The sequence below is a fragment of the Miniopterus natalensis genome, chromosome 4 (assembly GCF_054644295.1).
Source record: "Miniopterus natalensis isolate mMinNat1 chromosome 4, mMinNat1.hap1, whole genome shotgun sequence".
Classification (NCBI taxonomy): domain Eukaryota; kingdom Metazoa; phylum Chordata; class Mammalia; order Chiroptera; family Miniopteridae; genus Miniopterus; species Miniopterus natalensis.
The window spans coordinates 16,535,781-16,560,746 of record NC_142084.1 but is presented as its reverse complement, the minus strand read 5'-3'; the positions used below and the strand labels follow the sequence as shown (position 1 = coordinate 16,560,746).

Below are 24,966 nucleotides of genomic sequence, written 5' to 3'. Positions count from 1 at the left end.
AGTCTGTTGAGTCTGGCTTCTTTTGCTCATCTTTGTCTGTAGGATTTATCCACATTGTTGCACATAGTGTTCCTTTTATTTATTGCTGGGCAATTTTCTGTTATACAACTACATCGTAATCTATCGGTTCTGCTCTTGGTGAACATTTGGATGGTTTTTAGTTTGGAGCTATTATAAGTAAAGCTGCTTGGAACATTGTTACATGTCTTCGGTAGACTTAGGCACTCATTTCACCTCAGTATATATATATATATATCTAAGAGTAGAGTTACTGGGCCATAAGGTAAATACTGCCAAAATCATGAGTATAGTATATACTTGTAAAAGCTTGATTGTTTTAGCTTTTATATATAGGTGCATGATATAGTGTGAATCATTTTTGTTTATAAAGATGAGGATCAAGGTTCATTCCCCCACCCCCACAAGAACATTGTGAAATGAACTCAAAAAGAGTCTGGAGGCTTTGCTGGAAATAAATACTAGAGATTTATTCAAAGGTCAAGGTTTGCAAGCCAGAAACGCAAGTGAGCCGTACCGAGAGTGTTTCGAAGAAGAAAGAAAAGTTAAGAGTTCTTATAGTAGAAAGTACATTCTTGAGAAAAATCAGTCCTGCCTTCTTAGTCTCTGGATTTGTTGAGGTGGTCATCCTCTAGATAACTGTTGGTCTGGATAGTGGATGTCACATGTTCTGGATATGTGAATGTTCCTTCTCTAGTCCTTAAGGGGGTAATCGGGGTTATCTGGAGGTTTGATATATATCAGTATTTATATTTTAAAAATTGGGATCATGCTGACTATGTAGCTTTAAAATTTTTCTTACACTTAAATAATGCTTCAAAGACAAGTTAAAATGACTGGAAAAGAACTACCATGTATATGTACTATAATTTATTCAACTCTTTTCTCTTGTTGGGTATTCGATTGTTTTTTTGTTTTTTTCCTTTTTCCTGTTTTGTTTTGCTCTGTCTTTTACATTGCTGGCTCCCCCCAAATGTCTGATAATCTTTGATGTATGAGATAATAAAAAGTCAATTAGAAATTCTGTGTATATGGGCTTTACTGGGAGATGACTGGGCGAATCATTTCTTTGAGTCTCCTCAGCTATTAGTATCAGTAATTTTTTTCCATTGGGGCTGTTTAGTTTTTCCAGGAGAAAATTCTCCAATAGTGCTGCCTGCAGGTTCAATGCCAGGCTACCAGGTATCTTGTAATTTTTAAAACAATAACTTTGAAAATATTGCTCTTTCCTGCACTTCTACTTTGATGAGGTTTTTAAAATAGTGATCTTATCTCCATGGACCACTTTCCCAAAGAATAGTTTCTGCTTTTCTCATTGTACCCTTGAATACCTGCTAATTCTGTGTCTGAGCATGTCTTGAATGGGATCATAGTATAGCAGGGGTCATTCAATACAATCTGTTAATGGTTCTTGGCTGCTGCTCGATTTGCACTCTTTTGGAGCTTTGATTTGTCTTTAATGCTACGATTTCCACTGTTTACATTGGATCCTCATAGTAGGACTTCCATTTCACCTGACCAGATTTATAAGGGAAAACATTCATATTACAAAGCCTAGTTTCATACCTTAAATGTAAAGCTCATTTGTGTTTTGGTTATGTTAAGTGCTTTGTACTAGACTGTCTTAGTGTTAAGCAAGTTTTTATATTGCCTTGCTTCTGTACAAGCTTGGGAATAATTAATTCCCACTGGGTGAGGTCCTGCTTTTCAAAAGGACTTTGATCTCAGCACAGATGCTGTTTCTGTGACTTTTGCTGTTCTCTTTCTCTTACTGTTTGTCTTTTTCTTGTTTAGAGGAAACTGAAAATAGATCCAGATTTTTATTCCTCTAAGATGACTGTCTTAGGAACACAGGGACAGAATGTGAGCAGGGATGGGGTGGGGGGAGGGCGCATGGCTGCTGGAGCATCTCTATGGCTTACACTCTTTAAAGTGCCGCTGTGAGTACCACATGGGGTTTTCCCCCCTGGACACTGTGACTCCTCAGGCAGAGGGAGAAAGGTACACACCAGAGACAAGAGGGAAACATGATAGAGGGAGAAGCAGGGAGGACACATACATTTGGGAGAGTTTTGAGGGTCCCAGGAGAGAACTACACAGGATAATGAGAAATAGATGGGTCAAGAAAAGTCATGAAATACTGAGGTCTGCAGTTCTGAGGTTATTACTGCAGGCTCTTGTTGGACTAATCAAATTAAACTACAGTTTTGGTGGAATTAGGTCAGTCTGAAGGACCCCTCTCCCCCAATATGCACAGTGAATTTCAGGAAAGAGGATACTGTGGTCTACTTCTGTGACTTAAAAAATAAGTAATGGAATGACCGTAGAGGGGTTAATGAAACTGATTCTGTGTTGACCAGGGCTCTCTAGGTTTCGCACAGGAACTGAAGCCTTCTCAGTAGGAGAGGAAATACAGAAGTGGTCAGCAATTGCAGACACCCCAATTCATGGGATGATTGCAGTGTTAGTCCCAGTGAGCCTCTGTGTCAGGGTAAAGAGAAAGGCCATTCCCAGGTCAAAGTGTTATGCCATGTGGGCATAGACCAGGGAGCAGAGAAGGGAAAGAGTTCTAGTTCTTTTCTGAACGCTTGTCAGATCCCTGGGAAAATAAGAGAAAATAGGGGACAGACTACAATTGCAGTCAAAATAGAGACCCTCAAGCCATTCTGAGTCTATATTAAAATGTTTCAATTTATAATCACCTCCCTCAAATGACATTCTCCCCACTCCCTCCTTTTCCTATGGGTTTAAGCCCCTACTCCTACCCAGCAGTCTATTTACCACCTTTTCTAAAAATCACTATCCTTACTGTTTTTTTTAACCAGTTACCCAAGAGAAGAGTATGAGCTGTGTTCATCTCTATACCCTCCTGCATAGCACAGTGTCAGGAACAGTCAGCACTGCATGATGTGTGGGTGGTTGGATGTCACCCAGAAGGGTTCATTAGCCTACCTTACTATTGGTTCCTAGGACTGGAAATCCTTTAGAGGCAGTTTAGGTTAGGCTGGGTTTTAGTCTGATGTATGAGCTGTTACAGTCTTCTGGAATCCCATTCCTTTCCTTCTTTCTGCTCTCCCTTCCTGAAGTGCCTACTTCATCTTGAGACTGGCTCCCTCAGGTCTGCACATTGCCTGTCAGCAATTTTGTAGGACATGTGTTCTTGCTATACTTTGTGTGTGCCTGTATTAAGGCAAAGGGAAAGCTGGGAGTGTGTTAGGAGAGCCCCCAAGCTTTTAACTGATTAAACCACTTCAGAAACAATCCCAGTGGCTAAGGATGCCATTCGTGATTGGCTTAATCCTGGATTCCTTTGAATCAATCTTAATGTAAAAGGAAAGGTGATCTGGACCAACTTGGATAGATTGGGCTGTCTCTGGAGCTGGTAGAGGATGAGCTTCCCTGAAGCACATGAACTGCAAGAATGAGTGGACATCTAACTGGAAATCTGACTACTGTTACAAAGGGGGGATATGGCTGTTGTGTGGGCAACCGGCAAAGTCTGTTAATTTTAATTCAGATTTTTCTGGGGACCCTTACTTAATAGCTATTCTATTCTTCATATAGAATCACTTACTTAGTGATTGCATGTTATGAAAAAGAATTAAGTGAAATTTAGTAAATAAAAAATTTTTACTAAATTTACTAAGTATTTAGTAATACTCAAAATGGTAAATTTTGGGTATGAGACTCTTCCCTCTATTGACTTGCTCTTTAGTTGGGGATAGAAGACACTCAAATAGGTGAAAAGTTAAATAGCAGTACTAGAGATGGGTAACAGTACAAAGCAGCAAGATGACAGGTATCACGCTGTTCATCCAGCATATGGACTTGGCATTCCCCAGTAATACTTTTCTTCTGGAAGTCATTGTGTCGGGCACTGTGGAGGTTACAGGCATGATGGAAATGAGATGGCTCTTCCCATTGAACTTGAAGCCCAATCAGGAGAATGGTTAACAGGCTTGGAGGCTGGGAAGCAATGGCCTCTCTCACAGAAGCAAACCACTGAGAACAGGAACCTATAAACACAAGTGGGGGTTCCTGGTGAGCCCTTCAGAGTCCTGGGAGCCTGGATGCTCATGGAAGATACTTAGCATCCTCTATAGACAGCTCTGCCCTCTTCCAGTGATGACAGAGCTATGGCCCTGGGGAAGCAACCAGATCACCCCAGTGCCCAGGGCGGTGGCGGCCGTTCCACACTTTGGTTGGTCACTGCTGGCAGTGCTGCTTGTTAGAAAACCCCGTGTGGCCCAACCCTGTTTATTGGAGGACTGCTAATACTGGGTCAGCGTCTGCTGATCTGACTTATAATTAGTGCTGTTAGACTTTGTACCTTCTTCTTAGAGCTATCCAGTCACATTTATGGACATTTCAGAGAATTAAAACACAAAATAACATCCTGTTCTTCATTCAACACATTTATTGAGGATCCTGCCTTGTGCCAGGCACTATGCTAAGCTCTAAGGTCATGGTGATGATTCAGAATTGACCTGATCCCTGCTGCCCTAGCCTACAGTCTACTGTGGGGAAGGCAGACAAAGGCAAATGAACAGTTACATGAGATGTTTGCCAGTTACGATGGTCAGAAAGAAACAAAATGGGCAGAGCTGAAGATTTGCAAGAGGTTTGAGATACCTTTAAGGCATTTTGTAAATGATCTCTTGAGTTGAAATTTTTTTCCTAATGATTTCCATTGATTAAATGCAAATAATTTTCATTCTTTGCCTCTTAGGTACATTCTTCAGTCCCCTAATGAACCCAGGGAATCCTCCACCATATCCGGGCCCTGGTCCGACGGCCCCATATCCACCTTATCCACAACAACCAATGGGGCCTGAGGTCTACCCTCCAGGACCTATGGGAGGACCTTACCCACCACCTCAGGGGTACCCCTACCAAGGATACCCACAGTATGGCTGGCAAGGCGGACCTCAGGAGCCTCCTAAAACCACAGGTACTGTGAACGGGGTGTGTGTAGATGGATATGTGGGCATGTGTGTGCAGTCCTATGTCACCAAATGAAATGTTTGCCAGTTTTCTTTGGCAGAGAAGAAACTCTGACCTTTGTGTGCCGTGGTTGACTTTCTCAAAGCTTGGTGACTGCTTAGAGTGGCTTCTTACTCCTGAGAGGACTTCTTTCTCAGGAAACCTGAGTCAGTTCTACCTACTTCCTTCATTTCTCTTGTTTCCTGTGGGGCTGATGACTTCCTGGCCGACATGTTTTCTGAGCACACCTCCTGGAGCACCAGTGGGGGAAGGACCAGTTGGCTTCTTGCTCTGGCCATCAGTTTTGTTTTTCAGGTTTAGCCTGTTGGGATTATTTTATTTCAGTTTGTTGACCCTCAAGTCATCCTCTTAGCCCTGCTTTGGGGTTGGTTTTCTTTACTAACATGTTTTCATAATTCTGTTGAATCTGCTGGCTGGGTTTTCAGCCAGCTCGTGGGTCCTTGTGTGCTGGAACAGTGCTACTCAACGTTTGCTCTGCACACTGGTGCCAGTCCCCGAGCGCTACTGGGCTATGGTGAGACAAGCACAGAAAGTAAGAGTAAACATTTATAAACCTTTAGAGCAATTTGACATTTCCTGACATTCAAGCATGTGATCTTGCATTTTACGAAAAGTATCCGTGTATGAAGGGTTAGAAAGGAACCATCTTGAGAAGCACTGTACTAGGTATCTTGCTGACTGCTATGACTGTCTCATAACCTTTCGGTTTGCTGAATAGTTGCTCTCTTCCAGTGCTTTCAGCTTAATTCTTACTGAGTGCTTATATGCCACGTGGTCTCCTAAGAGCTTTATGTACATTAACATTTAATCCTTGCAACAATCCTATGAGGTTATTCCTATTTTACCCAGTGAAATAATTGAGGCACAGAGTGGAGTAATGATTTGCCCAAGGTCACCCAGCTAAAAGTGGCAGATCTCAGAATTGAATCCTGATAGTTCAGTTTAAGAATCTATACCTGTAACTTCTTGTTGTACTTGTGTCCCTCTCCTGTCTTTTCTGACCCACATTCACCTGAATTTAGGGCCTTAGGCTGCCTCTGAGATTTTCCTGTAGTTTAACCCCTTACTAATCAAAAGTAGTAATAGAATCTATGGCTTATTTTATTTTAGGATTTGAGGATCCTTTAGAATGGGTGGATGCCAGGGAAGAAAAATATGTTTAAGAGGAGTTTTGCACTAGTATGGGAAAAATAATATTTTTATAGTGTGAGATCAGAGGCTGTGTTAAGATTGAATCAGTTTGCATACCTTTAAAAGATTTGGTTTATCTTGAAGGAAAGCTTTTACAATCCAAGATTCTGTTTTGCTGTAAGTTTTAATAACACAGGTTTGGGAGAATGCAGAAAGTACAATCAGAGTAGTTGGCATCCAGGTCTGTGACATCAGAGGGGGGTTTCCTGAAAATAAATCTCAATTTCCTGGTTTTCTGCTTCAGGAAAAGGTAACCCTGTGAGGAATGAAAGAAGGCAGACTGAAAAGACCACAGGATGTATGATTCCAAGTTATGTGCAATTCAAAAATAAGCCCAACTAATCAGTGGTGATGAAGATTAGAATTGTGTTTACTCCTGGCTCTGAGTAGAGACCAGGGTGGGATTGGTTATTGATTGGGAAGGGCACAAGGGAACCTTCTGGGGTATTAGGAATATTCTTTGCCTTAATCCAGGTATAAATGTTCTTCAAGCTGTACACTTACTTTTTGTGCACTTCCTCGTATATTGTATGTCAATGAAAAGTCAGCCCAGCATTTGGATTATCTAATACACACAGCCCAGTGCCTGCCTGGTGTTATATCTTTCACCCATAGCCCGTGCCATCTATGGTATGTAGGCCATTTCTAGACTATATTGTTTATGCTGACTGACTAGCATTTGATTGATTTGGAACTCTATGGAGTTTGTCTAGAGAAAGTGCTTCCTGGGGTTGGTGGACTTTGTACCCTCATGCAGGATATACAAATTTTGTCTTTCTTTACCGTTGGTGTATTTTAAGTATTACATCAGCCTTTTTGAGAAAATAATATCTTAATCCTTCTTAGGATTAAAAGGCTCTGTTTATCATGATTTCATAAATGCAGTTAAAAGCTGTTTAATGTCCTTTCCTACGGGATTTTTTCTCTGTTATCAGCTTGTGAATTGGTAACTGCTCAACCCATTCTGCACCCAGACACAGCTGGTGCTGCCAGATGGTCAAGTCCTCTCACCTGGGGTCCAGGTTTTGTGAATGCGACCCTTTTATCCCCTCACTAAGGGATGCACCCTTTAGGGACTTATTTCATTCCTTACTCTTTGTATTGCTTCTGGGATTCCCCATTGAGAGTCATTCTTGGGGCCTGTATTCTGTGCCATGTCTCTGAGCTTTCTATGGAAACTTAAGGGTTTTCTCCTCCAACTGGATGATTTTAGATTGATCTACTACCACAGATACCATCTCTCAAGCTGAAGTTCAAGTGTGCACTCCATTCTGTTGACAGCTACCTAGGTGGAAATGGCTTCTTTGTCAGAGAAGGGAGGGTCTTCTTGGCAGTTCTGATTGGTGTCTGGTAATTAGTAAGGACTTACTTGTGTGTTGAATGGATAGGTAGGTGGGTAGATGGCTAACCAAAGCAGAACCTTCTTTGGTAGCCTGTTTATGGTTCAAAGTTCATTTTTCAGAAATTGTAGTTAAGAAAAACCTTTGTTTTTCCTCAGGATACTAGCTTTTTGGAAACTCTGTGATTGGAAGCAGCGAGTGATTGTGGGAATAAGACTTCCCAGAGAGCAGTACTTCAGGGGTTTCCGGGGGGGTTAATAATAATAATAATTATAACAACTAGTATTTCTAGAGCACAGTGCCTGGTATTAGCCTTATGTAATCTTAACGACCCAGTAGTATTAGTCCCATGTTACAGAGATGGAATCTGAGCCCAGAGAGACTGTTTCAGTTAGCTATTATATGGGATATCCCCCCAAAACTCAGTGGCTTAAAACAATAATGATTTATTATTTCTCAGGATCCTGTGAGTTGGCTTCATGTGATCTCTCCTGGGGTCACTTGCATGACTTAATTCAGCTGTCAACTTGACTGGGGCTGTAATGTCCAAGATGGCTTCACTCACATGACTGGGGTCTTGGTTTGCCTCCATTATGCCTCTCTCTATACATAGTCTCTCATCTAGTCTGAGCTTCTTTACATGGCAGCTAGCTTCCAAGAGTGTGAAAGTAGAAGCTTCCAGGCTTTTAATGGCTAGGCCCAGAACTGGCACAGCATTAGTTACCCAGTGTTCTGTTGTTCAAAGCAAGTCACAAGCCTGGCCAGATTCAGTAGGAGGGGAAATAGATGTCATCCTCCCACCTTTTTTAAAATAACTTTGAGATATAATTCATATACCATACAATTCATCCTCTTAAAGTATAATCCAGGGGTTTTTAATGTATACTCATTGAGTTTTAAACCATTCCCACTGTCTAATTCCAGAACATCTTCATCACAACACAAACAAACCCTGTACCCTAGCAATTACTCCCCTTTTCCTTAATCCTCCCCTCCATTAATCTACTTCTATCTATATAGATTTGTCTGTTCTGGACATTTCTTATAAATGGAATCATATAATAATATATGGTCTTTTATGACCAGCTTCTTTCACTTAGTATAATGTTTTCAAGGTTCAGCCATATTGTAGCTTGTATCATTCTTTTGTACTGCCAAATAATATTTAATTGTATGAATATAGCACATTTTTATTCATCCATTTATTAGTTGATGAATCTTTGAGTTTCTGCAGTCCACAACATTCCACTCTGTGCTCTCAGCAATTCACATCTCCTCCATTTGCATAATATATCCACCCCCTCCAAGACCACCAGGTATCTTATCCAATAACTATATTGGCTTGAAGTCTAGGATGTCATCATTTAAGTAGTCTATATGTAGATAAGGCCTCTAACCTGCCATGCTGCTTCCTTCACTTCCCAACCCTCATTCCCACTCTGCCCCAACCTACACATTCCTGGAGATCAAACAATATTACCTCCTCCCTGAAGCTTTCCCTTACAAATTTCCACACCTCCAGTAGAATTCACCACTCTCATGTGCTTCATTCATCTGCACCCTATACAGACTTCAAAGCACCTCCTCTCTACATATTCAGTTAGTTTTTGTGTTCTGTTTAGTTTATCTCCTTAATGTCTGAATTCATTCATCCTTGTCTCTTGCTATCTTGGTTTAGGCTTTCACCATTTGTGTTAGTCAAGACTCTTAAGGCTGCAAGTGACAGAACCTCAGCCTTAAATATTAACCAACAGAGAATCATCTTGAGAAAACCCTGCTACAAAAAAGGAAGAAAAACAACATTCTTTTACATACAGGAAGCTAAATCTTATCGAAATAAGAGTAGGGATGTTGTGTAAAAAGGAACTCAAGAAACAAAAGCACTTGGCCAAGAAGAATGTGAAAGTGACCTCAGCCAAGAATTAGGTCCAAAAGACCCTTTTGGACAGCCAAGTCCTGCCAAACCAGAATTGAAGGCTTTTTGCCACAGGTGGAAGTTTGACATAATCTTGGTTATCTATTGCTATCTATCAAACCACCCCAAATCTTAGAGATTCTGAATTTGGGTAGGGCTTGGCAGGAAAGCTTTATCTCTGCTCCCCATGGCATGTACTAGGACTGAAACATACATGATAACCAGTGTGCTGGGTTGAATATGTGTCCTTTCTACCTTCAAATGAGATTTATTGGCTTTTTGTTTACAGCATATCCAAAGGGGTGCTGTTGGTTTGTCTTACACCTGCAATCCAGAGGCAGAAACCGCGTGGCTTGGCAGATACTTCAGAAGGGAGAGAGGGAGGGGAGCATGAGGGCAGTGTTACTGCTGGGAGGGGTCAGAAGAGACCCATGCTGAGATGCTGTTATCCTGTGTGTGCCCAAACCTGTCTTGGGCCTCTCCACTTCTATTGACTTTGACCTTCTTACTTCCCTTGAAGTTCAGCCTATTCTGTCAATGGTTTCAGTTTTGGTGAAATCTTATATTTCTGGTTCACATAACAGGAAATTATTCTTTCAAATAAAAAAAAAAAAAAATCCCGTGTCTGGCATCTCTCTTTCCCCCTCCCTCCACATGGCCTTCAGTGTGGCTGGCTTGGGCCCCCTCACAGCGCTACAGCCTCGGGGAGTTGGGCGCCTTCCATGATAGAGTGCAAAAGTGGAAGCTGTCAAGCCTTTCTTTGAAAAAACAATCAAAAACCTTTTTATTAACTTCTAATTTTGAAACAATTTCAGACTTACAAAAGCATTGCAGAAATAGTACAAACAACTATGTATACCTCTCACCCAGATTTCCCCAAGCCTTACATAATGCAATGTAATGATCTGGCAGGCTTTTTCTTTTCTTTTTCTTTTTTTTAATATATCTTTATTGATTTCGGAGAGAGGAAAGGAGAGGGAGAGGGAGAGATAGAAACATCAGTGATGAGAGAGTCATTGATCAGCTGCCTCCTGCATGCCCTCAGCAACCTGGCCATGTGCCCTGACCTGGAATCGAACCCCGATCACCTGGATCCTAGGTTGACGCTCAACCGCTGAGCCACGCCCAGCCGGGCTGGCAGGCTTTTTGACTACCCAGTCTCAGAACCAAGTCTCAGAACATTACTTGCATCACACTTTGATTGGTCAAAGCAGCCACAGGTCTATCTAGCATGTGTTCTAGGGGAGGGGAAATAGACTTCACTCCTTGATGGGGAAGCGGCAAAGCCACATTGCCAAATGGCATAGGGTTGGGAGACCTTCAGGAACACTGCCACAGGTCCCAGTGGTGATAGGTGAACTCCTGTCCAGTGAAGCATTCTAAAGAACAACACTTCTAGGTTCTTGTAAAAATGTTATAGTAACAACTGTTTAAAGTTAAAAAACACCACAATATCTCTAGTCTCATATCAGAAAATAGGCAATCTGTCTTTTTAAAGGAACATTCTGTGAATTGGTTAGAAAGTCATGAAAGAAGAGATTTTTTAATTCTGTCACCAAAATTAAAATGACTCCCACTCAGATACCTTAAACGATCAAAAGTGGGAAAGTCCTCAGATGATCACCCAGGTTAATCACCATTCCAAACTCATGGCAGACAGTACTAATCATTTTGTGGTTCTTTCTGCTAAGCCCAAATGTGGCTTCAGCCACTATAATAGGCTTGAATTGTTAGGTGAGAGGAAACCATTTACTCTTCCTGCTGGGCCAAGCTCCTCTTTTTAGAGATATTCAAAGTGAAGCCCAGAGAGGTATAGTGAGTTTCTATATCAGGCTGGGAAAGTCCTGATTCCAAGCTAAGTGCATATTTCCTGCTGCTGCTTTGCTCTATAATCCAGCACAGATTCCACAGCAATTATCAAACACACAGCAAAAGAAAATACCTGCTTTTCAGCCCATTCCCTCTCCTGTCTCCCACCACCTCCCAAACCCACAAACACCTTGTAATCACAGCAGGGCACCAGTTTCCTAGTAAAAACAGTAAATGGAGTGATCAAGCTGGATTCAAACCCCCCAAACCCTAGGACCTGACAGGTTACTTAACCTCCCTGGTTTTAAGTGTACCTGCCTCTCCTTGTAAGCTTCAGGAAGGCAGGTTTTTCTCTGCTTCCCCTCTGCCTCCAGAGCACCTAAAACAGTGCTGACACATGTATATGCTCAGTGCATGTGTTGCATGAAGGGACCCTTCCCTTACTATTTAACTCTTTTGAATCCAGATATTGGGTTTCATACATGCTCTTCTGGGTTAGGACTGTGATACCTGGCAATGTAATGATTTAAAATAAATTCTGCTTCAACAGAGTCCTTGGGTTGCCCCCATGGAGATCAAAAGCCCGGTTGGCCTTTGCCTGGGTTTCTAAGCCTGTAGATGGGAACTAGAAGTGACCCTATTATGGTTCTTTGTAACTTGAAGAAGCGAAAGCAGAGTGCCTGCTCCAGGAGCGCCTTGCTGGGTCACTGGCCAACCACTGAGGAGTTAGAAGTGGCCTCTCCTTTAGTCTGCAGTCACTGATGGGAGGGGGAGGGTGGAGGGTAGCATGTCTCCCCTCCATGCTTTCTTGATGTCTGACACTGCTCTTATTAGCGTGAGGATGGAAGAGGAAGGAATGTAAGCGTCTGGCATCTCTGGCTAATTGGCTTGGGGAATGGCATTGCAGCTTGGCTTGTTCAAGTCTTTCATGCCTTTCTTCATCAGAAACTCTGATCAGGCATTTTTATTGCCCTGGGAAGCCTTTCTAACATAAAGTTCAGCTCAGTACCTTCTTTCTTTGCCAGGTATCAGATGACAGAATGTCCCAGCAAGGACTCTGCATGGTGCCACCAAAAGCCGCATTGGCTTAGGAATCTAGGTTTAGTTTCTCCAGTTCCCCAGGCTTCTGTTTCCTTATCTGTGAAACTGGGATTACAGGAATGTGGTGAAGAATAAAGGAATATGCCTTGTACAGTTTCTGGGACCTTGATGGCATCGAGGGAGTTAGTTCCCTTTCTCAGCCCACAAAAATTTCTGAACTTTTGCTTGTGGGTGAATGGGGGTGGTGAAGACAGGAAGCTCTACGGGAAAGGCGGGAAGACAATGACTGATGATCATTCCTGATCTACCCTAAGAATTCCCACTGGCCTGAGGCAGCCCCAAAGTCATCTCATCTGCCGTGTAAGCCACATAGCTGGTCTCCCTCTTCTTGCCCCCTGCCATCTTCCACCCAGACCCCCTAATAGCCTCTCATGTCACTCGGATGAAAAGCCAGCATTTTTACAGTGACCAGCACGGCCCTCTGTGAGTGGGCTGTCCCCTATATTACAGAACCCAAGTTTGTGTGCCCGGCGCCTCAAAAGGCCAAAACCCAAAACAGAGTCTGGAGTAAGAAGTGAATTGACAGAGAAGGTACCATCCAAGAAGATGGGAGACTTAATAGTGCCTCAAATCCCTCTTGTTCCCTGGACTGGGTTAAGGGTTTGTAAGGGGTTAGGGGGACCAGGTATGCCGAAGTGCTAGTGGGGCAAGTTTTAGTTGGAGGACCTTGAAACTTGGCCATTTATGGTAAAGGGGCATCAGCACTGGATCCTTCTGGACAGTGGACCCTTCACTTCTGAAAGGGCCCCTGTATGCAGGTTCTGGTTATATCCTGGTCTTTGGGCCCCGTGTATGTATGTGTGTAGGGGCGAAGGGGGGCAGGTGGCAAGACTGGTTCCAGGTGCAGCTGGAGGTCAAAGTTCTCTTCGCTGCACATGCTTCTGCTGCATGACCTGCAGTTTTGGTCTCTGTGTCTGAAAAACAACTCGGCATCTTGTTAGACAGGACAGGACCATTTCGAGCTATTCTGCAGTTACATCTGCTTCCGGTCCACCTTCACAGGCTGCCCTGTTCACTCACCAGGCCGCTCCCCCACTGGGCCTTTGTCTTTGCTGCTGGGTCCCTTCCCCTCTGCCTTTAGATTGCCTCAGAAATCCATGCAGCTTCTGTCCTGTGTTGGTTCTTGCTAGGCTGTCACCTAGTCAGGAAGGCCTTCCGTCCACCCCCCTTCCCTCCACCCCACTTAAGGTAACACCCCAACTTGGCTGTCTCTCCCCTGTGCTTCCCACCTCTTTCCCTGCTGGTGGTTTACGTGTTCCTTGGCTGCCTTTTCCTCCCGCTGGAATATAAACTCTTTGTGCTTCTTCCCTCTTGGCCTCCTACTTTATCCTGGTCTGTCTTCCTCGTGGGAAGAGTTGACCTTCTTGCCAAATACTCTATATCTTATCCTCAGTTTATCTTTTTTCAATCCATTTCACCTCCATCCTTCCTCTTGCATCTCTTAGCACATAGCCCGTTACATTTATTTGAATCTTCTAATGCGCAAATTTCATGGAATTCTTGGAAAAGTGCCCTTATATCTCATATGGGCCTGGGCCAGCATCTTTAAGACTGTAGCCAGGCCTGGCAGAATTGAAACAGTTGTGGTTTCTGGCCCAGCAAGTGGGTCTAGACACAAATATTCTTTGGTGTGAGGAAAGAGACGGATCCAGTGGCCACAGGAGGGAAGTGTAGGGAGAGGGAAGAAGAACAAGAAAGGAGTATGAGGTGGAGAAAGTACGGTTCCTGGGCCTAGCACAGTAACTGGTAGGTAGTAGGGCTTCCAGAAAGATCTACTGAAAGAATGAATCCCCAGGGCCTGTGCAGATAAAAGCGCAGAACCTGGGGACAAATGGGAGAGTTGGTCTGATCCAGCCTGAACTTGGCCCCTCAACTGGGAGAAGACAGGCTGCTTATGGGGTCCTCCTGGGGTTTGTGGCTCTTGACAAGGGCTCTGACATCAGCTGTTTCTCTCAGCCTTTCCTTACCCCAGAGAGGGCACAGACCTCCATGATTCACTGAGCTTAGAACTTGCTGATCCTTGCCTTGAAGGGGAGCCTGCTCCTCCTCACATTTTGCATAGTTCTGTTGGCTTCTGTTTCGTTGGGAGGCTTTGCTGCTGGCCTGGGTTCCTCTGCCACAGGTCAGAGGTTTTGGTGGAGCAGTTTCTCACCTAACCCTTGAACATGCCGTAGTAAAAACTCTGCATGCTAAGGGTTTAAACATTTCTTTTGTCTTCCTGAATAATTTGGTATTATTAGAATAAAGACCAATATTCCAAAAGGCGCTGAGGCCCTGCTTGGTTTGCCCTGCCACTCGATTCCTCAGCCTTATCAGGCCTCTCCTCCCACATGACTTTCGCAAATGGTATTTTCTCTGTATGGCTTGGAAATTTTTTTCATACTTCTCTTGGCTCAGTAAAAGTACCCCCTGTTAATCCTTTCCGTCTCACTCATGTGTCACTTCAGTGACACTGAGTGATGCCTTCCACCCCCAGTGTGGCTCAGCTTTCCTGTCCTTCACAGTTGTACCTTGGTCTGTCATTTTACAGCCCTGGCTCTTATAGAATAGGTCTTCCCTGCTCTCTGAAGGCTCCTTGATAGCAAAGACCTTGTCTAATTTGTCTGACCACTTGATTCTCTGGTAACTGCTTGCTGAGTGATTTAAAATGAAGAAGAGTTTGCCCAGCGGGGCGTGGCTCAGCGGTTGAGCATCGACCCAGGATCCAGACAATCGGGGTTCGATTCCCGGTCAGGGCATATGCCCAGGTTGCGGGTTGCAGCCGATCAATGACTCTCTGATCATTGATGTTTCTATCTCTCTCTCCCCTTCTCCTTTCCTCTCTCTGAAATCAATAAAGATATATTTAAAAAATAGAAAATAAATAAAATAAAATGAAGAAGAGTTTAGAGATATGCAGGAGAGAGGACAGGACAAGATTCTGGAATAAGCTTTTCAAGTTGTTAAACTCTGCATTTGAATTTGCAGAAAACACTGCACTATTTTTCCCTCCCTCACGTTACCCATTTTTTTTGGTCTGGGATCTGAGGAGAGCATTCACTGTGTCTCAGGGGTTGGAGCACTGTTATTATGCTGGCAGTCAACATATGTGAATCATCAGAACTGATGTTATCAGACTAAAGGGGTCCATGTGCCTGAGCACATCAAAGCCCAATAAAACGCAGCCAGAGTCTGCAGCAAAAAAGAGGTTTATTCGTTAAGGAAATGGTGCCAAGCTTGGAGACACAGATAAGCTAGCATTCTAAAACCTGTCTCCCCATGGGCACTAAATATGTTACCATTTCTAATTAGATCTTACTCAGGTGCTCTGTGTACACGATCTTATGTAATCCATACAGGAGTCCTGGTGGTTTCCCATTTTAGAGATGAGGAGACTGAGATTCAGAGGGACGAATGAATTTGCCTAAAGTCAAGTAGTAACTCACTGAGCTATGATTTGAACCCAGGTCTGTCTGATTTCAAATTGTATTCTTAACTTTTAGACCTTTTGTATCCATTGGGGAATATCCTTAAAACACTTCGAAATTAGCAATTACAAGCATTGTTAATAGCAGTGAAGAAGGGGGCTCTATGAGTAAGACAGTTCTCCCCAGGGACACTCAGCTGCAACTCTTCCTTTCTTGTCACAAAAGTTTATGAAATTGGTCTTTAGTGAGTGTGCTGGGCTCTTAGCACCAACTTTGACTCTCAGTTCATGTACTTGTGAAGTCAGGCTTTAACTCGGCAGGTCTGTTCGGGTAGGCCCAGTGCTTCTATGAAGTCCCCTGGTGACTGCACCAGGTCTCCTGGACCTGAGGGTTTGAGGACACTGGGGAGGGACCTCTAGTCTCCTAAAGATGGCCTTGGGTATTTCCATCTTCTCAGAGAGAGACACAGTCTGTTTTAGTCAAATACTTTATGCAAAACACACTCTTTTGCTTTTCAAAAGCCTTGGCCTGCCCAGCACTCGTAATGGAGTATGAAAAGGCAGCTACTCTGCACAGATCCAGTTTACTCAGCTGGCCGGTGGGATGGGCCAGCGCCCGCTGACTGGGAGGGAGCGGGCTGGGCTGGCCAGACCTGGCCGACAGGGGGAACAGAAGGTGTTCGAAGCCTTGCCCTGCTTCCAGGCCAGTTTGCTTCATTGTTGTAATCCCCATGCATCCAGGTGCAGCCTGGGTTTTCAGCAATAATACTACTTTTACTCAGTCTCAAAACAGAACATACACATTCCCTTCACTTCTCACATAAGCTTTTAAAAGTTAGATCCTCCCTGTGAGTGTGGGGTCACTTAGGGTGACAGGGATCTTTCCTAGGACTTACCCTTCCGAATAATAATGAGGCATTAGCTGTGCTGGAGGGGCCGAATCTGGGATCTGTGCACGGGCAGCGTGGCACGGGGCCCATAGACACCTGGCTCCAGCTTCCCAGTGGTCAGTGTGGTTAGCCACGGGGGAGAAATCTTTATTCTGCTTATATTGTGGCTCCCCAGAATTGAGATGTTCTAAAACGTGGGATATGTACGACAGAGGAAAATTGTAACTCAAATGCTGACAATGAAGATGTAGATTGGTGTCCACTTCACCAATGAGGACTTAGCCCGGCAGGCATAACACAGTGTGGTGACCAAGTCCAGCACGATTAGGGGCAGAAGAGTGGCTTCTCCAAACCTTAACCATGTGGCTCTGCTCTCTCCCTCCTGCATCACACCTGGGTTCTTGTTTTTAAAAGAACTTTTTAAATTACAGAAATCTCTCTTCCTTACAGAAAGAAATAATACCCATAATTTTGCTATACAGAGATAGTTAATATTTTGGTATAAATCTTTTGGTATATGTTTAGTTTTTGTTTTGTTTTTATGATGCAGCCCCTTTTTGAAGTTCAACTAGTGTGTTAATCTCTATCCAGGGGCTATATTGGCAGCTAATATCATGCTATATAAAAGCGTTGTTTGGTGGGTTTTGTTTTATTCTTCATTTTAAATTCATGAAGTCTGGGCATCCTCAGCAGCGTCTTGGCCGCATAGAAAATGCAAGTCCTTGCTAAGGAGCCATCAGTGTTCATGGAGGGCTGCGTTTCAAGTGTCAGTCTCAGCACTGCCCATCATGCCAGGTACCGCCTGCCCCCACCCCAGTCTAAATTATTCTTGTTTTTAAAAATCTCAGTACAGTGGAAAGCTCTACAAGAGAGATTGCTTTTCAGTTTAGCCTTTTACCTAGTTAATAGAAAAACAGCAACAATAATAACTATAATTTATTGTCCGTTTACTTTGTGCCTGGCACTAAGCAAGCTGCTTTTTGAGGAGTTAATCCTATAATCTTTATAACAGTCCCAAGAGGTCAGTGCTGTTATTGTCTCCATTTTCAGGTGAAGAAACTGAGCCGCTGAGAGGTTAAGGGAATTGCATTTTACTTAAATGGACCATACCAAGTATAGCAGGAGGCATAACCTGAGTCCAGCAAACCTGTATCTGCAAGAGCTGGACTGGGGGTTTACAGAGATGGAGAGGACCTGGCTCCTGCCTGCTCAGCTGAGCTGACAGGCGGGCGGGGGCTGCGAGACCCTTGGGGACAGACCCGTGAGTGGATCATGGAAGTATCTGTGGCCTGTCCTGGTTTTCTGCTCTTTCAGACTTGCCTCAGCTCCTTGAGGGAGTGGCTCCCTCCACCAGGAAATATGGACTTTCCTGTGGATTTGTGGGAAATCCTTATCAGCCCTCAGCCAGGGACCTGCTGCTATCAGGGCTGCAACTCTTTTGGTTTTGAGAGGCTGGGACTGCTTCCCTCCTCTTCCCCTGCTGGGCTCAGCGGCTTTTTCTTCATTTTATCAAAGGCGTCTTACGGGTCCAGGCTGGGATCCTGTTAGAAAAGGTGAGGCACTCCCTAGCGCCACCCTTACCCATTCTAAGCCTTTAGACTTCACAGGTTCTGAAGCTGGAGAGGGGAGTAGAGCCCTCCCCCACCCTCCACACATAACACACATATGCACACACATGTGCACACACTCACATGCACATAAGCACGTGTGCACACACTCATGCACATGCACATGTACACACGCATTCACACACGTGCATGAGCACACACATTCTTCCTCTAGAAATTGTACCTGGCTTGTGTGTGGGGACGTGAAGAACTTTCTCCTTGGGGTCTCGGGCATCAGCCCTTTTCCCAGGGACACACCTACTTAAAGACCATAAGTTGGAAATAGCCTAGGAAAGATTGATGCATTTCCCTTAAAGGAAAAAGTCTCCATTAGAATTTTTTTTTTAGCAGTGTCTTGGTTCCCTCTGAGCTTTTGCATTGACCCTTGAAATTAGTTCATTTGGTAGCCTGGGAGACCTCGTTAGCTGGAGGATTTTAGGGAGACCGTACAAGATTGTATCTGAGTTCTTAATGGAGTAAAAATAGATTTTTGCTTTTGGGGGGTATGTGTATTATGGGCAGTTTATGAAGGATCAATGTTCGTCTCCCTTCCTTCCCTCTGCCCCTGAACAAAGCCCTGTCCATGTACCCTTGGGCTGCTGTGGGTAACCACGAACTCCTGAAGGCTCCCGAGGGGTCCCCCTCTATAAGGTGTCTTCTGTGACTGTGGGGCCCCCTCTCCCTGGCCCAGGCCAGCTCGGGACCCTGAGCTCCCTTTGCTCGCTTGACGCTCCCCTCAGACCTCCTCCTAGTCAGACTGATCCCTTCTGGGATGAAGTGATGGTTCCAATGCCAGGGATGCCCTCAGCCATTTCAGGAAGGTTCACAATGAGCCAAGAGCTCTTGAGGGGTTTCAACTGGCAGAAGTAGGGGTTACTCCCATCCTTAAGAACTTAAGGCTGGCAGGATCTTCATATTTTTATTAGTAATGCTTTGCTGTTGCATCTGAAAATAGCTGGTAGCCTATTTACAAGGCAGGCCAGAAACAGCTCTTCCAACTGAGGTAAAAGGTACAAGAGAGGTTGTTCATTCAGTTGTTCACTCCTGCACTCATTGGTTAATTCATTTGTTCCGTGTCTCCTATATGCCAGGCCTTCTGAGCATGCCCTGTGCAAGACTAGGGGCATAGAGTGGTAAGTGACACTGGAGTCTTCAGCATTTTAGGCAGGTAGCATCAGGAGGGAAGTGTCAAAAGGAATTCCTGAACAGGACATTCCCTGCTCAAGCATGCAGAAAGGTAGTAAGGAAGGGGTTGCTGGAAGGGTCCTTGGTGGTCACCGGCTCCAGTTGCTGACATGGTGGGTGCAAGTAGTTAGGATGGCTGTGGTTTGAACATCACTGGGAGACAGTGCCCCTGCCTTCTCGGGTTATCGCCCAGCAGCCTGGCATCCACACGGACTTGGGCTTAGACAGTACTTACGGGAAACAGATGCCTCTTTTACCCCATTTCCATGTCTCTGGTTCAGTCTTTAGAAAGACCTCAGTTCATTGTGTAAAGTGAAAAACTATCTATAGACCTCCGGCTTCACATAGTACTGGCGTTGCCCCCAGGTGTCTCAGCAGTGAGGGAGTCCTGCCGCCTTCCTTTAGGCCCCTGTCTTGGGAGTAGCAACAGTAGCTCACATATACTGAGGACCTGCTGTCCACTAGTCACCAGCCTGTACGGGTGAGGTTATTAGTCCCTGAGGAACCCAGTGGGGGAACAGGAGCTGCTGCTATCCCCATTTGACAGGTGAGGAAACCGAAGCTGGGAGAGGTTGTCATACCCTCAGGATAGCATTGAGAGTGGACCTCAGGGTATCCAACGCCAGAGCCACCTCTCCCTATCTCTAAAGTGTTCCTTGGCGAGCTGTTAGGCCCAGGAGATTGGGCTGTGCTTGTGCTGCATTCTGGGGAGGGCCGCTGGCTAGTGATGACAGCAGGGCTGCAGGAGTGCCCTAGCCTGCGTGTGCCGGCTTCCGGAGTCTGCTGAGAGTCCCTCTGTTCTCCAGACTGGTGGCACTATAAATAAACCCACCACTTTGGGCAGCTGAACCCTGCTCAGTGGATGGGAGCAATGAGATGCCTTCTGTTATTTCTGACATACTGAGGCTGCCTGCACACCCACTGCACCTCATGGCTGACCTCACTTAGTTTCCCACTGTAGGGTTTTATCACAAGGATTAGCCTGCCTCTTCCTGCTTCTGTGGAAAGGTGGTTGGTTGGTCATGATGTTGAAGACTTTTTTTCATCGAGCTTTAGTGACAAGTTGACTAGAACTGGTCGAGTTGCCTGTGGAAGGAAGTTGCTTCCCTAATCTCTGGCCCTGTCTTCCAAACTAACAGAGTCACAGTCCTCTGGGCCAGGGTACACATGCACATGCACATGCACACCATCTCTCTTTCTTCTCTGGGGAGGTCTCTGGCCTCACATTTGTCAAATGGCACTCTTAGTGTGTGAGGTGGTGGTTTTCGGGACCCTCTGTCATTGACTTGTGGGTGACTGTCAGCTTGTTACAGAATAGCAGGTGTTGTGAAGAACCTGGCAGAGCCTAGGCCCCTGCCTTCTGTCCAGAGCTCTAAGGATGACCTTTGTTACTCTGAAATGGTGGGCAGTGCGCTGCAGGGAGTAGAGGGCACGGGTGGGCACTTACAAGACCTTACAAGTGAGGTCTGCCTCAAATCACTTCCTCACATGTTCACTGAGAGTGGTCACCCTGTCCCATCCCTGACCTTGGAACTCACCTGCACCAGGCGTCGAGACTGAGGTGCATTGAGGTGAAAACACAACTACTTTTACTGTCACAAAATTAAGCCTGACAGTGGAGGAAGAAGACAGCCTGGGTGTTTTGCATAAGTATACCTGCTAGAGCTGTTAATCAGTAACGCAGGAATCTGGTGCCTGCTGAAGCCAGTTGTGGTCTGTGTACCTAAGATAACAACACACTTTGTGTTCGGTAAAAACGATATGGCAGTATTTGCATTGTTAAAAAACCCAGCGGGTACTGTTTGAACGAGACTCCGGAGGCCGGCACTCAGTGTGAGTCACACTAATATTGCCGATAACAGAGCAGCCTGTGCCTGTCTGTGCCTGGACACCAACTGGTAGAACCCAACAGCTACCTCCTTGGTGATCTCTGCCCACTTGGGCAAGTTCCAAAGAGCCAGCTCCCCTCAAAGTAACCTCTCCGTTTTTTCCCTGCAATCTAATACCTGAAAGCCATGAAAATGATAGTTTTCTTATTTCTATTTAGCTTCCAAAATCATGGCAGTCATCTTATATTCAGGGGCCACTCACTGACATTGGGAATCTGTGGTTTCTGAGTCTATTTTTGTTACTACTCTTGCCTTTTCTCTCATTGCTCTGTTCTCATGATTCCAAGCATCATTCCTTCTGCTCAGCAGGGTATGAAATAACAGATCGTGCAGTAATCATCATCCCACCATCCCTCCTTGGGGCGAGGGGAGTCAGGCCATGATGCCTCTATCAGTGAGGAGAAGCCAGGGCTGCAGGAGCTGGCTGTCGCAGCCAGGGCCAATCTCCAATGATGTCCATTTCTGAGTGAGCCACTCACTAGCCATCGTTTTTTAAATTTCCTTGTGTTAGCATAAGGGGAGAGAAAGGAGAACAGGGCAGTAATAAGATCAACACTCCTCTGTCCTTAGCTCACTGTAAGGATCTGCCCTGATTTTTAATCTAGTCATGTTTATCATTGGTCCCAAACAGTGTGCGCTCCGCTCCCTCAATAGGACTTTGGCTCTTTTTCCAAGTGGTCTGTGAGCTGCCTGAGTTGGGGAAGATGTCTTTTATTCCTGGAATCCCCTGCAGGGTTGGCTGTGTCAGGAAAATGAGAAGTGAGCATGTGAGCGGGGAGAGAGACCCAGCAGTGTGTCAGCAACAGCGGCTCCTTTCTCCTTCAGCACATCCCGGCTTGTGAGATAGCTGGAGCAGTCTGAGAGTCTCCGGGCAGGGGCGCAAGTGGGCACACAGGCAGGCAGAGTGCACTTCTGGGTAACTACGATGTACCTTGAGCTGGCTAGAGTCCAGGCTGGCCCCAGGGGACTGCAGGGTTAATTCACGCTACCAAACCGAAGATCTGAAACTGCTGCGGAACAGAATGTGCCTGAGCCACGGGCAGACAGAGTGTTGCTGCTGTGAGGCTCAGCCCTAGTGTCTTTCCTCCTTAGGGTGTCAGGTATCCAGGATCCTGAGGAGTAAGCAGAGGACACGATGTAGGGTTCTTGTGGGTATGGTAAAATACTGATAACATAAAAGTTATCATTTTAACCATTTTTAAGTATACAGTCCAGTGGCATTTTACATTCACATTGTTATGCAACTGTCACTTGAATATCCCAGAATTGAAACTCCATACCCATTAAACATTAACCCCCCTCCCAAGCCCCTGGCAACCATACTTTCTGTCTGTGAATCTGACTGCTCTCAGTACCTCATAAAAGCGGAATCCTATAGTATTTGCCTCCTGTGTCTGGCTTATTTCACTTAGCATAATGTCTTGAAGGTTCACCCATGTTGTAGCTTGGGTCAGAACTTATTTCCTTTTTAAGGCTAAATATTCCATTTGTATGTATAGACCACATTTTGTTTACTCATCCATCAATGGACACTGGGTTGTTTCCGCCTCTTGGCTCTTGTGAATATCCTACTATGAACAGGGCTATGAACAAATACCTGTTCGAGTCCCTGCTTTCAGTTCTTTTGGGTAAGAGCTTTCAAACACAAGAGCAAGGTGTTTGAAGGTCGGTTTCTGATGAATCACCCTTCTCCACCGAGGGCTAGACCTGCAGACCAAGTCAGCTTTACTCACCATCTAATTTTAGACTCCAACGTAACCATAACTGGTTACTTGTAACATCATATTTCATTTTGACACTTGATAGGCTTTCACAGCGTTACAATTCCAGTTTTATATTTTACCTGCCATTGACAACACTTAGTTGTGATTGTGGGGGCACCCTTGTCACTCGGAGGTGGGCATGGCACTAGGCACCGCACCTTATACCAGCTGGCTGGCTTTAGGGGTTGCAGGCTGTCACTGACTTTGCCCCTCCTGACCCAGTCAGGCTGATCTTTTGGCCTTGTGCCCAGACTAGGACAAGGCTGTCTTGGGACCTAAAACCCTGAGCCCACTGATAGCCGAGGCAGAGGCTACTTGTCTTACACTCGCGGAAGCTTTGTGCAGGCATGGTAGTTCCTTCCATGTCTGCTGGTTCTTGTCATCTGTTTTCATTTCATCCAGTTCTTACATAACAGTTAGCATGATTAGAATTATATGTAATTTTTTTCCTAGGGAAAGTAGAATCTTTTTCTGAAATACCTTGGCATTCAGAGTTGCCATGAGGTCTGGTTTGCCCTGCATCAGCTTAGAACAGTCTTAAGGCCCTCAGATTGGTGAGGTGGACACACCCGGGGATAATGGGCTTTTGATGGATTTAGCTGTCCTGACATGGATGTCTCTCTGCCTTTGGAAAAGACTTCCTTCGGTTGGCACCCCTCTGTATTTGCCAGACCACTTAGGAAGTGGACATGGCTGGTTGTGAAATTCTTACCTTGATGGGCATGTGGTTATTCTCTACGTTAATTTCTTATTAGAAATTCTCCAAACTCACAGATGAGCCAACTCCAACCTCTTCTGCATGGTGAAGGACACTAAGAACCATCACCAGCGCCTCAGTAGACTTTGAGCCCATGATATGGTGAGGACCTAGACTGTGGGCCACATGACCTTATGAGTAGGCCAGGGACCCTGTCTCTGTCACTGCCCACTATAGCTACCTGTCCCTGCCTAGAAGGCTTTTGGTGCTGCGTGCTGACTGCCCCCGCGTGCTCCTAGTTCCTGTCCACCCCGTGCTGCCCTCCGGGTGTTTCGGGCCATGTGGAGCAGCTCGTGGAGAAGACCTGTACCCTGCACTTGAGCTCCTAGTCTGGTTGGGGCGGTTAGAAACCCTGGTGATAAACCAGCCATTTCTGAGACAGTCCTATTTTCTCGCTCTGTTCCAGGCACACGAGTGAAAACCTTGCTGGCATACGAAGGGGAAGTTTCGTGTGTACCCCAAAGCTCTGTTCTGGGCGCTTTACAACATGTACTGTTCTGTAGCCCACCTTTTTCATCTGAAGACTTCCCTTGGGCCCACTTCTGTCTCGGTGCCACATTCTTCTTAAGGGCTGCTTGATATTTCTTCAGCTGTTTTCGAAAGATCGTAGTGATAGTGTGGTAGCAGCAGTTCAGAGTCAGAACCATATTGATGGGCTGGACTCAGTCGGGGAGGCTTCTCTGAGGACTTGCTGGGAGCCTCGGTGCAGGTACCCTCCAGCTCGGCATGCGGAGGAGGAGGGAGCCTCTGCTACCTTTTTCTCTCTTCTCACGCTGACTGTTGCCTTCTACGGCTCAGGCACAGGGCTGCAGGGGTCGGGAGGGGATAGGACAGGAGTCAAGTGATACTTGTTGCCAACGCATCTTCATTTCTTTGGAGCCTCACTGCAGATGCCACTACCAACCCCGCTTTTTACAGGTCAAGACACTGGAGATTAGAGAGGCGAAGGGGGCCCAAGTGGGGGCCAGCTGAACAGGAGCCGGAGCCAAGAAGGAAGGAGGCGTGCAGACGAGCCTGAGCTGGGGATGAGTGAAGGCCCACGCACATGTCTAGTGCGATGACCGCCGTTTTAGTCCCCTGCCGGTTGCCTT

At 45.3% G+C, this 24,966-nt stretch overlaps 1 long non-coding RNA gene across 1 annotated transcript in view; it reads left to right on the top strand.

Moving 5' to 3' along the window:
- LOC148093201 (uncharacterized) overlaps positions 1-24,966 on the top strand; it is a 41,279-nt gene that overhangs the window by 10,429 nt on the left and 5,884 nt on the right. Inside the window, exon 2 of the long non-coding RNA XR_015714388.1 lies at positions 4,748-4,969. This is a non-coding gene — a long non-coding RNA (uncharacterized LOC148093201). The remainder of the gene's footprint in view (positions 1-4,747; positions 4,970-24,966) is intronic.